Raw genomic sequence first — 16,030 nt, 5'->3', positions numbered from 1 at the left:
AAAAGTACAACCAGTATGAAGCCGACTTTCCTCCAATTTGGAGTCAGGATGAAAAACTCAGTACGTGTGATGTGTAACTACAGTGTCAAGAAGTGTCATGCAGCAGCTAAGGGTGGCATGTCAGAAAAAGGCAACACGCCACGGAATATTTGTGAGTAGGATGCGCAAAGCTTTGTCTAAAGCAATTCTTTGTGCCATCTAATGCGAATCTGTGTCTTTTACTTCCTGTATGCATCTGTATGCATTGTTCTTCTGGGCAAGAGATGCTCCCATATTTCTTTGGACCAAAAGCTATATTCCCCAAACCAATGAAATGAAGATTTTGTAATTTCTTACCTCTTATTAAGGAGTTTCCCTGCAACCTACAAATAGTATAATTTTAAACTAGAAAACTCATTTTCCCGTATCTAAACAAATTACTCACTGTGCATCCAAACACAGATAGAAACCACCAAGAGCTGAAGAAATATATATATATATATATATATATATATATATATATATATATATATAGACAGAGAGAGAGAGAGAGAGAGAGAGAGAAACGCACAGTGATTTTCATGAAAACATTGAGAACCATGGCAGGTAGACTCTCACCCAAATCTTCCTGGTTTCCTTGGAAATACTCCCACTATTTCTTAATTTATTTCTTCAATTCTATTTGGAAATTCCAAAGGGAATGAGCAGCCTATGGCTATGTTAAAAGCATGCTCGTTAAAAATGCAGGACCACATGACTGCTAATTTATTCTTTAACTCCTGATCAAATATTTTAATACATTAGGCCTTTATTATCAGAAGTCACTGTTTTCCAGATCATTCTCACTCAAGGTCATGCAGAAAGGTTTTAAGAATCATCTAAAAGCAAAAAGGGAAATTAATCCCCTCCTTGTGCATTGGCATCTTTTTCTTTCTAAGAAGCCAGGAAATGCTCAAGGGACCTAACCATCTATTAGAGAGCAGGGACGATGCTAGAAGTCAAATTAATGCAAATGTGGAACGACCTAACCAGTAATAGTGCTTAACATGTGTGGAACGTTTCTAAAATGTATGAAACAGCATCATCATTAGTTAACGCAACCTTCTAACACCTTCATAAGAGACATAAGGATGTAAAGTGAGACAACAGTCCTTGATAGCACAAGGCAAGTCTCGGATAAACAAAGGACTAGAGCTAGAATTCTGTATTTCACCAGCGGGCGTTTGTGGAGCTGAGGGAGATTTGACTCAATGACCTTGAACTCTCATCCTTAAATACACAGGCAGCCTCAGGAAGGAGGGAGAAGTGCAAACACTGAGCTCACATACAGGGAGTGACTCCGGGAGTCCAGGGAGCTTTTCAAAGGCAAGACAACCAGATCATGCTTTCTCTGCTGGGGACTTTGTTATGAGAATTGGGGCATTGAGGTTCCAATGACAGACTTTCTACCCAGATGTAAGATCGATATCTAATTTGATTTGCAGGCAAGAAATAAACTTCAGGATGGAGAGTTGTTGGCTGTGTTTTCCTGGGACTTCTCTTCCACTTTACCAGGCTGCTGGCCATGTCTTAAGTAACAGACAGAGAAACTGAGATATGTAGAAGCTTCCTATGAACCCCTGTGCTTTATGATCTACACCAACCAATAGATGGTGGTGTACTTGCCACATTCCTCTTATATTCAGAACCTGAGAAAAAACAGCAAGTGACACTCACATCAGTGGGATAAATGACTAGAGGACAAAAGTGGACATTAGAGAGAGACTGCCCCTTCTTCCCTGTCCTTGTCAGACACTGTTGTTGGCCTACTCAGTAGCCATCAGTTGTTTTTCCAATATCCCTCCTTCTCTCTAACCAAATCCCATTTCTGCTTATGCTAGAAGGTTGGCCCCTCCCCTAGCACAGAGGATGGACCTATGTTTTGTCTGATTGTCTAGTGATTCCTTGCACTCGATTGATTGATGGATGCGTGGGCAGATGTATCCAAGGAAACATAAGGGAAAACAGGCTGGGTTAGAGTCTGACAATGATTTTACTCCCTGATGGAAAAAGAGATCCTTGAGGTAAAGCCCTTCCCTATGTGTGCCTTCCTGGTTTGGATGCAGTCCTGTGAGAATGAAACACTTGAAAGTAAAGCCGAACGCAATGGAAGGGGAAACATGGCCAACACCATCACAAAGACACCGTTGAACTAATGAACTACTGAACTGGCCCAGAAATCATCTACCTCCGTAATTGAAGGCCTTTTACTTTAATCCAGTTGGGTATATCAAGCATAAGTAAAATTTGGACTGAATTTAAAGTAATGTCTTCAATTGCCCACTTTGCTTTCCAGATATAAGTTGAAGAATGGAGATCTGGAGATCTCAGACCATTTGTGAAAAATATCAAGTATAGGCTAACATTGGGGTTAATATTATTAATATTATATATAAATATAAATATATGAATATATATGTAGATATATGTATACTTGTATATGTAAAAGGTGCCAGGCACTCTAAGTAATATGCTTGAACTATATTATTTAACTTTCAAATAATTCTAAAATAACTTTCACATTTATTCCCACTTTACAGATGAGGCAACTGAATGAGGGCTTCAGTAATCTGCTGAGGTTACTCACATGGTAAGTGTTTGAAGAAGAAGTCATGATTTTGTCACCAAACCTAAGTAGATTTAGTTTGGAGTTGAAAATGTCACAAAGCACATAAGTCAATACATATGTGAACTGAGTTAGAACATCTTAAATGCTTACTACCATTTTAAAAAAATATATTTTTTATTGATTTCTTAGAGAGAGAGGAAAGAAGAGGGAGAGAGAGAAATAGCAGTGAGAGAGAAACATTGATCGGCTACCTCTGCATGAACCCCGACAGGGGACCTAGCCTGCCAACCTGGCATGTGCCCTGACTGGGAATCCAACCAGAAACCTTTTGGTGCATGGGAAGACACCCAACCAACTGAGCCACATGGGCCAGGGCTCACTCTCAGTTTTTAGAAGTTTCACTTCAATTGCTTCCAACCTGCAGATTGCAACATAAGCTCTTGTGGCAAATGAAAAACATGTTCTTAGGAAGGTCCCAGATGATGCAGGCTCCAGTTGGTACATGTCATCCTCAGGGATCTCCTGATTCACAGTCTCCATGCCCAGTGGGAGCAAAGTCCAGTTAATGGTAGTTGCCACCTCTTACACCTTTGCTGATGGGAATCACCTGTTTTACACGAATCCCTGTGACTTTGGTCCAATAGAAAACCACACAGAGCATGTCCAGCAGTGGAATCATAGGTTACTGAAGCGGAAGTTATCAGCTGGGCCTGTCCTGCATTAGCAGCATGCAGGAGAGGAATGAGAATGATGTTGGTGATTTTTGATCTGATTGTATTTAAAGATAATGTCAATGAAAACTGAGTGTTGTTACTAGTGCAAAGTAAATGTCGGGGCAGACGGAGACATTTGAGAGAGAGTAGAGAGGCCACTTTCCAGGGAAAACCATCCAATTGTAATAATATTAGAGCTATTCTATACCACATGCTTTTTTTAAAAGATAAAAATAAATAATTGAAGAAACCCAATGACCAACTATCAGAGTCAATTTATATAAGGGTAAAATCCAGGATAGAACCCCAAGTGACTTTATTTACTTGATTAGTTTACATCTGTCATTTTCAAAATGCAGGACACCCACAACAACACATCCAAAGATATTTTAGTGGTTGTTTTCTGAATGGTTGGCGATTTATTTTGTCACACTGGTACCATAAAAATCAAAATAGTTTGAAGGTGTTTTAACTTCATCCCTCTCATAGCCTATTCTGTCCCTCATGAGCCATATGTTTTAAAAATTATGAAATGGGATATATGCACTTTTTTTGTGATGTTTGTGACCAGGATGAATATATTCACCCGCTAATAACAATAAAAACATCAATAATGGTACCACGAAGAACCATGAAGCATAGTTTGACTGTTTAGTATAAGCCTTGTGCTAGGTGATTTTATATGCATCATCTTATTCATTTTTCATAGTAATCCTATGAAGGATAAAATCTTTGCCCCTTTCTAGGGAGATTGAAAGACTTTTCCCAAGGTCACACAGCTAGGACACCAGGTGTATTTGAACACAGCCTGCTTTCTTGTAGAGTCTAAGCTTCACATGACTCTACTATGTGCCTTCCTCTTCAGAGTCTACTTATACAATAAGATTTATGATACTTAACATCATATTTTAAAAAGACCTTAGGGTTATTTAGCCCATGTCCTGACTAGTATAAGCTCAGTTCCACACAAAGCCATGCCTTAAGGTTGTACAAACCAAAAATATAATGAGAGTTCAGGAAGGGTTTAGAGAAATTCTTGGATGATAGATCTTTCCCAGTTAGGGATGCCTCCTTTGAGGACAATATCACGAAGGGCAACTATCATCATGTCACACCATTGTCCCTTGGCGCTACTATAAAAGACAAAATACTGAATAGTGTGGACTATAAGTCTTATCCCACATGACTTTTTATGTTCTTATGATTCTTAAAATATATCTAAGTAACCTATTTCTACAATTCATCAAACTTAACCATGAGAAATAACTGAATCTTGCTGTTACTTGTCCAATTGGAGGCAAAGGTGAAGCCATTCTTATTAGAAGAAAGCACTGCTATTTTTGTAGCTTGTTTTGTTGGACTGGAAATAATTGGACTATGAGAAGATCTGGGTCCTTTTTTCATCTCTGCCTCCCAGGTGCTGTGTGACCCTGAGCAAGTCAAACCCTGAGCCTCACTTTACTCATTAACAGCATGAACGACTTGAAGCTGGGGCACTTCCCCTCAGGGAAAGGGGAGAATTAAAACACAGAAAATCATCAGGCAGCGAAGAGCCAGCCAAGGGAATTTGTTTATCTAATGCTGAATTCTAGATGGAAAAAAAAAAAGTACCTTCTTAAAAATGCATCACCATAATAGACCTGCCCTTAGGCAAATTTTGGACTCAAAATTTACATAACCAGCATATATCAGGAAACTCCAAGACAAGGAATCAAAGTAGTCTTGACGTGGTTATATTTTATAGAACCTGGCAGAAGCCAACACAGATTTCTCTACAAAGATGGAATGCACCCTCAATTCAGGTCTCAAAAAATATTCACGGATTAATTCCACATAACACAAGTTCACTCTCCAAAACTGCAAAACAAACAAGGAAGCGAGTGTCCATGAACAGTAATCAGCAGAAACAATAGGAAAAAAGCTTTAGATACTGAAATTATGAGATTTAGATTATAACGTAAGTATGTCTAAGTATTTTTTTAAAGAAATGAAATAGCTTCACAGAGAAAGCAAAGGGGAAGGGAAAAACAAGACTCAGGATAGAAATGGTGGCTCAAATTCCAAATGTGGTCCCCACAGCTGCTCCAGGGAGAGCCCAGAACAGCAAAAAGAGGCCAGCCAGTCCTTCCCACAATGGCAGCAGCAGCGGGGGATATGGCGCTGGTAAGAAGAAAAAAGTGTCTGCCTCTAGCGTTGCACAGGGTATCAGCATGGAAGCCATGAGTGAGAATAAAATGGTGCCCTCTGACTTTAGCACAGGACCTGTGGAAAAAACTTCCAAACCTTTGCCATTTAAGGATCCCAACTTTGTGCACTCTGGCCATGGTGGTGCAGTAGCTGGCAAGAAGAATAGAACCTGGGAGAACCTGAAATAAATTCTCGCTTCTGAATGGGCATTGCCATGGCAACTGAATGATCCTAGCTACTTCAGTATTGATGCTCCTTCATCCTTCAAACCAGCTAAGAAGTATTCTGATGTTTCAGGTCTTCTAGCTGACTTCACTGACCCACAGAGCAAGCTGCGGTTCAGCACCATCGACGAGTTTTCCTACATGTGGAGGCTGCCCTCCGATGTTGTCACTGGCTGCCTGGCCCTGAGAAAGGCCACAAGCATCGTGCCCTGAGCCTTGAGAAGTGATGATGAAGTGGAAAACTTTCCAAGCCAGACTTGGACTCAGTTTTGTTTCATGGAAACGCTCATTCTGCCATCAATTTGGAAATGTCAGTGCTGGGCCTTGGAAACAATGTTTGGCATTAAGGTGTGTGTTTTTCAATGTTTTCCCTCCAAGTGTGATATTTCCTATTGAGTTAAATTATATTTCATTTGTTGCCTCAAGTAAAGTCATTTGACAAGAAAAATAAAGAATTGAAATAATGAGAAAGGAGTAAGAAGCTATTGAAGAAAGACCAGTCAGATTTGTAATATTAATTTATAGAAATAAATTATTCTAAATAGAAATTCAAGAAGTAAAAAATAAAATCATTGAATAAAAACTCAGTGTATATGTTTAGTAGCATATTAGAATTAGAACACAGAATTTATCTAGAATGCTGAAGAGACAGAAAAGAACACTAAAATATGAGACAATAAGAGAAAGAGGGGAAGATAAAATTAAAATGCCTTGGATAAGTTTAACTTACCTTACAGGGAAAAAAAAGTATAAATAAAATGTGGGAAAATAATATAGCTAAGAAGTTTTCAAAGGTGATAAAGAATCTGAATCTTCAGATTAAGTAAACACAATAAATTTGAAATGTAATAATAAGTAAGAAACATATATCTAGCAACAATGGAGTAAAACTTCCCAATCCAAGACAATGAAAAGATCTTAGCAACAACCAGCAATTAAAAACTTAGATAATCTACATAGGAAAAACATTTGTTCTCAACAGATTTCCCAGCCACAACAATTAAAGACAAAAAAGACTAAAAATCTTCTAAATATTTAAATGCCTGTTGGAAACAAAAATTTCAACTTAGAATTTTATAACTGGCTAAACTATTATTCAGTAATGAGTAAGTATTTTTTTTAACAAACAAAAACGTAAGAGTTTGTCCCCAATTGATCCTAGTTAAAGGAACTCCTTCTAGAGTAGTGGCCCCATGGCCAGAGATTCTAATTTACATGGTATGAGGAACAAGCCTGGTATTAATATCTCTATCTCTAAATATATATATTTGTATGCCTATATATCTTCCAACCTATAGCTTTGAACACAAGTCCCTGTGGCAAATGAAAAACATACACTTGGGAAGGTTCCCAATGATGCAGACTCCAGTTGATACATGCCATCTTCAGATTATATATATTAAAAATATATTTTTTCAGTAGGCCCCAGATTCTGCATTTCTAACAAGCTCTCAAGTGATACTGATAATGTCGGTCCATGGACCTTATTTTAAGCAGCAAGATTCCAAAGGAAAAATTCAGGAATATGAAAATTTATCTCAGGAGAATGACTGAGGTTCAAGAAGCAATGATGAATGCAGAATTTATTAAATGTGGATAACTCTATATAAATATTAACCGTATAAAATGGTAAGAATGAAGTTTAATTTTGTATGAAAAACAAGTAAAACCGGGAGAGAATGAGCAGTTAAACTGTTCCAAGATCATATTGTTCGGATGAGACAGAGCTACTTATCAAAATGAATGCTTTGGTGCAGAGCCAGAGTTTTACAATTGTTTTTGAAGCACAAGCAACCCTCCACTTTATCAAGCAAATCAGAATGCTTTTGAGAGTAAAGGGGGAGCTATTAATAATTACCCTGGATAATAGCCAGGATCATCCCAGAAACATCAGGACAATGGACCACTTCCTTTAGGAGCTGAGAGGTGGCTGAATGAGCTGATCTCTGGGCCCCTTCCCCTCCCACCATCCCTAAGCCCAACTGATGAGAAACTCCCTCTTTTTGTTTACTTAACACCCCCCCAGCTCTATGAAAATGTTCACTTGAAAAAAAAAAAAACAACGGAAACTCATGAACCCAAACAACAGCATAGTGGTTGCCAGAGGGAAGGAGGTGTGGGGAGAAGGGGGTCCTAATATATGGTGACAAGAGAAGATTTGACTTTGGGTGGTGGGCAAATAGTATGATATACAGATCTTGTAACATAGAAACCCACACCCGAAACCTATATGATCATGTTGACCAATGTCACCCCAATTAATTTAATTTAAAAATACAAAAGAAAAAATATAATAGACACCTGTTGATTTTGCCTGTGTGACATCGATTCCCTCTGCTTTTGGTAGCTATGCCTCAATTTCCTTTTGGGAAAACCACACCTCCCGCAAACCCTGTCATTCACCTCATTCTATGCCAACTCCAGGAATGTAAACATTTTCCAAGCCTGGCCAATAAGGTCATTCTATTCTCTTGACCACACTGATTGGCTGCAGTGTAAGTATATGAGAATCAAACTAGAGAATCATTAAGAAAGAGATCACAACTGCGGCGGCTGAATTTTCTGGTTGTAAACATGCAGGTGCTGGGAACCAACAGGTGGAGGGGCGTGTCTGAGATCCGTGCCAAACCAGAAGGAAAGATACACACAGGGTCCTCATGACATGGTCAGTACCACTGAATTTAGTCTAAAGCAAATTATACTCATGAAGTGAGATAATATCTCTTAAACCATTTTGGGGTATTGACTTAACTTTATTATTGTTTTTACTCTTATTTACTTAAGCCAGTTTGAACTGGGTTTCTCTACCGCAAGAAATAATTAATAAGATGTGTAATTTGTGAAAACCAATTGACTAAATTAACTTGGCAGAGGCTTTTCACTTTAGTGACGTTACTGGAGTGGCACCAGCTACACAAGAATGAGACTGAGAATTACTGTTTTTTCCCCCCCTCATATGCTATTACTCAAATCAATGGCCTGAAGCTGCTGTGAACTTTTAAAATGCTTACTATTTCTAAAAATAGATTTTCTAACCCAACTCCCCTTAGAATTGGAAAAATGAGCCAGATGTGTACAATTCTAAATTTACACTCTAAGATAGGAAGCTTATAAAATTTTGTTGATCGGCTGATTTTTAAAACTTTTGAAGGGTTTGGTTTAGATCATAGATATTCAGCCAAAGCAAGTGGCTAGAAGTAAGGTTTTGAATTTCTTTGCTTCTAAAACTTATGAGTTATTTGAATGCATCATTGTTGGTAGTCCATGGAAAATCACAACAATAAATAAGGTACCTGCTCAGTTCAAGGTGCCCAAATGACAAGTAATAAAACATATCTATTATTTTGATTTTTCTAAAACGTTACCAAAGATTCTAAAATAGTCTACATTTGATGAATTTGAATAATTTGATTTTAAAATATAATTTACTAGAGGCCCCGTGCACGAAATTTGTGCATGGGGGAGGTGTCCCTCAGACCAGGCCACACTCTCTCCAATCTGGGACCCCTTGAGGGATGTCCGACCGCCTGTTTAGGCCTGATCCACCTGCCTCTGCCTGCCAGCCTGATCACCCTTAACCACTCCCCTGCCAGCCTGATCGATGCCTAACTGCTCCCCGGCTGGCCCGATTGCCCCTAACTGCCCTCCCCTGCTGGCCTGGTCACCCATAACTGCCCTCCCCTGCAGTCTGGATTCCCCTAACTGTCCTCCCCTGCAGGCCTGGTCACCTCCAACTGTCCTCCTCTGCCGGCCCGGTCACCCCTAACTGCCCTCCCCTGCTGACCCGGTCACCCCTAACTGCCCTCCCCTGCTGACCCGGTCACCCCCAACTGCCCTCTCCTGCAGGCCTGGTCCCCCCAACTACCCCCCCTGTTGTCCTGGTACCCCCAACTGCCCTCCTCTGCTGGCCTGGTCACCCCTAACTGGCCACAACTGCCTTCCCCTGCAGGCCATCTTGTGGCGGTCATCTTGTGTCCACATGGGTGCAGCCATCTTTGACCACATGGGGGAAGCCATCTTGTGTCTTGGAGTGATGGTCAATTTGCATATTACTCTTTTATTAGATAGGATTACTTATATTAGCAACTAAGTTAACATATATATATATATATATATATATATATATTATATATTAACATCTATTTCAAAAATAAAATTAAGATATATGATTGAACTAATATGTTCTCAACACCCAACAGTCCCTGACACAGAGAAGATCCTCAAATATTTGCTGAATGACTGTTAAATGAACAAATATTCCTAAAAATATGTTAACATCATGTATAAGGAGATATAAAAAGTATAATAAAAACAGGAGGGTGTACTTACTGCTAGCTACTAATTACTACTGTAGACCAGGGTTTTGCAATACCAGGTGTCAAATTTCAATTTTTAAAGTATTCCTTTGAGCAAAAAGTTTAGAAAAACAAAGCTTCATATACATATTTTCTGCAGGACTTCTCAGAGCCTTTAATATGTCAGCATGCCGTCCAAGAAGGAAGATAAACGAAGCAGCAGTTCTTAGACATACTAGGTAATTGTTCTAATTTGAAAACCAAATTTAATTTTTGTGGAATATTATTTTTTAAAAATAGTTTTAATTGATTTTGGAGATAAACAGAGAGGGAGAGAGAGATAGAAACATCAATGATGAGAGAGAATCACTGATCGGCTGCCTCCTGCACACCCTTTACTGGGGATCCAGACCGCAACCCAGGCATGTGCCTTGACCAGGAATCGAACTGTGATTTCCTGGTTCATAGGTAGACACTCAACCACTGAGCCACACCAGCCTGCTGGAATATTCTTAAGAGTGTTCTTCAGATCCCAATTTTGAGGAATGCGCCCAGACTCTCCCTGCCAACGCCCAGAAAAAGGCTTAACTAACTTTGTTTCCTTTGAAAAAATGTACTGTAAAGTGTAGCAAAACCAGATAAAATTTTATGAGTTCAGATACAGCCTATAATTAACTGTTGTTAGAGAATTATTGATTTTTAATCTTATTGCAGGTGTACAGGAATGAGTGTGGTGATTAAAATAATGGTTTAAATGGTCAGAGCATTGCTATGCCACTCAGAGGGGACCTTTTCTGATTCTTCAGGGTTTCATTTTGGCAAACACACCACATGGGGAGGTAGGTGTGTTTCTTGCAGAGAGAGAGGAATCCAACATCCACTTGCTGGGAGAATTCTATTGAATTCCACCGAAAGAATTTTTCCTTAGATCCCAACAAAATAGAGAGCAGAAAGCATTGCCCTGGTTGTAGAACTGATGTGCATAAATTCATCAAAGGATCTGTGCGCTGTGGATGCACACATTATTGAAAGAAGAAATGTGGATATCATGTGATGCTTAAAAAAATGCCCGAAATAAAAAAAGATAGTGTTTCAAAACTCAAATGCAGCTCTACATTTCCTATGTATCAATAAAATGTGGATAAATGTGTCAAAGAAAGTATTGAGTAGTTCATTTGCTGCTTGTGTTCTATCACAGTTTGGATTATTCCTTATTGATTTATGATTTTATTAAAGCCCTGGGGATATGTTTTCCTGCATATTTTTAGTTGATGATTGACTGTGTATTTGATGTTTTCTAAAGAACACGTGGAACGCTTCCTTGCAAAGCTTCACTCTCTTTTTAAAGACGATACTTATAATAGTTCAATACAACAACAAATAAGCATCATTTGTTTTCCTTTTTATCTTATCTTTGTTCCACAGGAATTTAAATGCAAATGTGAACTAGAATGAACACCAGCAAATGCATCAACCGCTCCCGCAATATAATCATTGCAATCTATAAAGCATAACAGGCTCTCGCGTGCTGTCTGCTTACTGTCACAGTATTTTGTGGTTGGAAATACAGTCTGTGGGTGTTATTTTGCAACCAAATTTGAAAAGGAGCTCTCTGAGAAATCCTACCAGTGTTTATGTGAAAAGAGCATAATGTTTGCCTGTGCATGCGTGCACCAGCTTTATTCTTTATTTAACTTATTTTCACAAAACAATTAAGAGAAATGTATTGTTAGCATCAATAATGAAAAGCAGGGGACTCAAAGGGAGGGCCGATCTCAGCTTTATGCAAGCTGAGCTTTTCCCCTTCCTACCACAATCCACTCCAACTTACAGGCCAGCTCCTACAACGTTCCTCTTACTCTTAATTACATACATACCATCTCAAAGTCCTTCTACTTTGAAAAAACACCCCATGTACTCCCCTAGGTAAGTCAGTGGCATTTTATCAGTACTTTAGCAATGGTCCAAGGGGAAAGACTGGGTGTCTAGACCAGTGGTTCTTAATTACACGCAAACTTCTTTGGGGCAAGGTGTTAAACAGAGGCTCTCAGATGTTAAACCCAGAGACTTCTGGTTAGTGTGTCTGGAGGAGGCACAGAGTCCGCATTTTCAGTGTGTGTCCCATGTGCCACTGGATCAGGGATTGGCACCTCAGGGCTGACGTGCCGAGTCTGGCTGGGTGCTTGTGACTCTACATAAAGAATGGTTGGAACACAGCGACATCTACTTGAGAATCGTCTTGTGACTACTGTTGTACAACAACGAGAGAGGTGAGCAGTTGTGGTAGAGACCAGAACGGCTACAAAGCTTATCATGTTGACTGCCTTGGCCCTTCACAAAAATGCTTGCCCGCCTGTGCTCTAAATGGTATTGTGTTAAACTTTTATGCTTCAGACTTAAATGAATGTTGCAAAATAATACAGTGTTATAACATAGATGTCATCTTCAGTCTATCCCTCAACAACGTAAAACCTTCCAGTGGTTTCCCAAGACTTAATTTCTTATGCTGGCTTATAGGGCCCTTACTTGACATGGCTCCTGGTCCCTCAGAGACCTCATCTTCCTTCTCTCTCTTAAACCTTTGCTCACGTGTCCCAGGCACACTGGCCTTTGTTCTGATCCTCAAATATGCCATTTTGGTTGACAATTCAGGGTCTTTGCCTTTAAGGCCACTTTGAAAATGTATACTCTCATACTTTTTTATGTTTTAATTCAATGTATGCTTATGACACATTTACTATGTACTTAGGAACCATAGTAAGTGCTTGAAATACATGGAAGAGTAAGAGGAAGTTGGTTCTTTCCCTTGAGAAACTTACTACCTAATACAGGAGAGAAACATCAAATAACTAAATACATAAAGTCTATAATAAAATTATGAAAATGCTTCAATTTTAAACAGAAGATGCTCTAAGAGAGAATAACTAGAGGTTTAGTTTGGAAAGATGAGGAAGGCCTCTCTTAGCAAGCTACATTTATACCAAAATCTGAACATAGGTAGGAATTATTCAGAAATTTTATTATATTTTTATCAACTTTCTGAAACAGCAATCTATTGGAGGATTTTAAGCAGATGAATAACATGTTCCAACATCTTGCTTTGACAGAGCACCAGTCTACTATGAAACCAGCATTCTGTTCTTATCCACATTCTAACTCAACCTTCAATGGCTGATAACTTTTCTTGAGCCTAGCAAAGTGCGCTGCAGGCTTCATGTTAAAAATGGCTGAATAAATTAAGAACAAAACTTATTTTATAAAAACAAGAAAGCCATTTCCTCCAAGGAGTTAATTAATACTCACTCTTGAAGATCAACCAATTTCAAATATATTCTGTTTCAGAAAATTGATCTGTCTTGGATACGTCGACATGCCTGAGTTCTAGTCATAGAGACTGTGGTGGTGGGGGGAGCCCCAATTCTGGTGGTGGGTATGCTTTGGTGTTCCTCTCTATCATTTTTTAAAATATATTTTTATTGATTTCAGAGAGGAAGGGAGAGAGAGAGAGAGATAGAAACATCAATGATGAGAGAATCGTTGATCAGCTGCCTCCTCCATGCCCCACACTGGGGATTGAGGCCGCAACCTGGGCATGTGCCCTGACCGGAATCAAACTGGGACCTCCTGGTTGATAGGTTGACACTCAACCACTGACCCACACAGGCCAGGCTTCTCTATCATTTGTGACCGTCCCCTACCTTTGTTGCCCTTCCAAAGGAGAAAGTTCATTAAATATGGATTGCACAAAGTCTAGAATGGCATTTGTTTAAAGGGAGTAAAGGTGGCAGCACCTTATGGCCTAGGTGGTCCCACTTGCAAACTATTCTGGCTTCCTTTGTTTTGGACTTTCTCAGTCTTGATTACATAATAAGCAAGGTGCTTGGTCCAAAATAAAAACAGGGTCTATTTGTTGAAGTTATTAACAAGTTCAAGAAAGGACACCAGTATGTTAAACTAAGTGTGAGGTCCTTCTAAGCCCTGGGCAGCTGCACAGGTCACAAACTATGAAGAAGCTGGCCCTGGTTCCTTTCTTTACAGATGGGTCTTTAAGAGTGCGTGAGGTGCAGCTCTCTTGGGAACAGCTCTGATTCACTGCAAAGGTCTGAACCAGGCAGCTCAACTCCAGGCAATGGGGCCAAATCGAATGCTCTTTTTGCTATGTCTCTGTTATCCTCTGACAGGGAAGGATAGAACCTGCATTTGACTTGCCTTGATTTAAGAGTAAGATCAGATTTACAATCCCAGAAAACTAGAAAAACAAGACTTTGAGTATGCATTAGTTCTAAGCTATATAGCCCTAATCAACCCAGACAATCTTCTATACACCCTAGCTCACCTCATTGGAAGTCTACATTAGTAATTGGGGCCAATGACCAAATTAATAATAAAATGTCCCTGTGCCTAGCTTATCTGGATTGTGCACATGTTTTCCAATTGTCTTCCAGTGGGAAAAGAGCTAGTCTAGGATTGCATTTTTGGTTCAAATGTGTCTTAGACATTCTCACTTCCCACATCTGTTGGTAAAACCATTTCAACACGACTCTGATTCCTAATAGATAGCACCATGTGCTTCAAATAGCCAAATAGTTGAGCTAAAATACAGCAACATCAAATTTTTGTTCTCCCAAATTCACCCACATGCTAAAATACCCAGATTTGTGTTTCCAAAATTTGAGGAAACTTGATGTGACTACCACAGCAAAGTGATAAAATGACTTTGCTCATGTTCAACCCAAATTGGCAATTGGCCCAGCATATGTGTAAAGTAGGACAGGGAAGGCCTTAAGATTCTAACTGCACCAAAATAATGGACATCTGTTGTTTGTGTGTAGTGTTGGTAGAACTTTTCAAGAGCATGTCTTACTTTCTCTTGGTCAAGGGCTAGACATATGATCACAACCAGGAAATTAACCTACTGTCCTAGGAATTAGTTATGAGTAGAATAAGGCAGACACAAAACTTGGGTGGAATCATGTGAGGTAAATTGTTGGTGTAGGTTCTTTCTATTTGTGCCTTTCTGAGACTTTTGAGTCTGTTTGTTTGCCCTGATATTCCTTTCTAAAACATTTTATTTGGATTCCATTTCCTACATGTTGCTTACAACCAATGGACTAACACCATCATAAACACAAAGTGGCTATTGATGTCCCATAATTTTATTTATTTTCTTTTTTTTTAAATATTTTTTATTGATTTCTTACAGAGTGGAAGGGAGAGGGATAGAGAGCTAGAAACATCGATGAGAGAGAAACATCGACCAGCTGCCTCCTGCACACCCCCCACTGGGGATTTGCCCGCAACCAATGTACATGCCCTTGACCGGAATCGAACCCAGGACCTTTCAGTCTGCAGGCCGACGCTCTAGCCACTGAGCCAAACCGGTTTCGGCTGATGTCCCATAATTTTAAATAACCAACAAAATTTAATATAAAATGAAGATATAGTGTAGATAGCACATTGTGCTAATTGTGTGGACTTTGTTGATTTAATTGTTTCTCTAATTTATTTATTTAACACTCTAATAATAGGTGCCGACTTGGAAGCAAGGTTACCACTGAGAATTCTAGTGCAAAAGTAGCACATTGGCACTGAAAAGATGGCTTGCTAGATTGACCTAGATAAGGAGATGTATAATTCTGACTCCATAACAGATACTGAACTATGAAAATATAAGTAAATGAATAAAAATTCAATCTCCCACCCTCTATTCTATGTAATTTCTGAATGCATTGCTTAGCAGGGTTATTACTTCACATCTTTGCTGGGAAATGTGAGTTAAAAGTTTTTAGTGTCATCAGCAAACCCTCCCTATAAACATTCTATATGGATGGATGACTTCCAGATAAAGAGGTAAAGGTTAAAAAAAGTGGTTGAGGTATATTGGATGAGTATAATGCTAAAGAAAATGCAGTGTGGGATAATCCCCAACTCATTGTAAAGTGAAGAATTCTCTTCAATGTACCAAAAACTTATTGAGCAGTTACTTCACTAGCATAGTTAGAGGTGTGTGAGGTGCATAAAGTG

The 16,030-nt window shown here is 39.2% G+C and overlaps 1 protein-coding gene and 1 pseudogene across 6 annotated transcripts in view; one reads left to right on the top strand and one right to left on the bottom strand.

Annotated features, from left to right (window-relative positions):
* Positions 1–16,030, bottom strand: part of TENM2 (teneurin transmembrane protein 2) — an 885,668-nt gene that overhangs the window by 542,660 nt on the left and 326,978 nt on the right. The gene's annotated exons all lie outside the window — the stretch shown is intronic.
* LOC103291573 (INO80 complex subunit C-like) lies at positions 5,346–10,236 on the top strand (annotated as a pseudogene).

This window comes from Eptesicus fuscus, chromosome 6, assembly GCF_027574615.1.
Source record: "Eptesicus fuscus isolate TK198812 chromosome 6, DD_ASM_mEF_20220401, whole genome shotgun sequence".
Classification (NCBI taxonomy): domain Eukaryota; kingdom Metazoa; phylum Chordata; class Mammalia; order Chiroptera; family Vespertilionidae; genus Eptesicus; species Eptesicus fuscus.
Note: the sequence above shows the minus strand (reverse complement) of the source record. Positions and strands in the feature narration are given on the sequence as shown.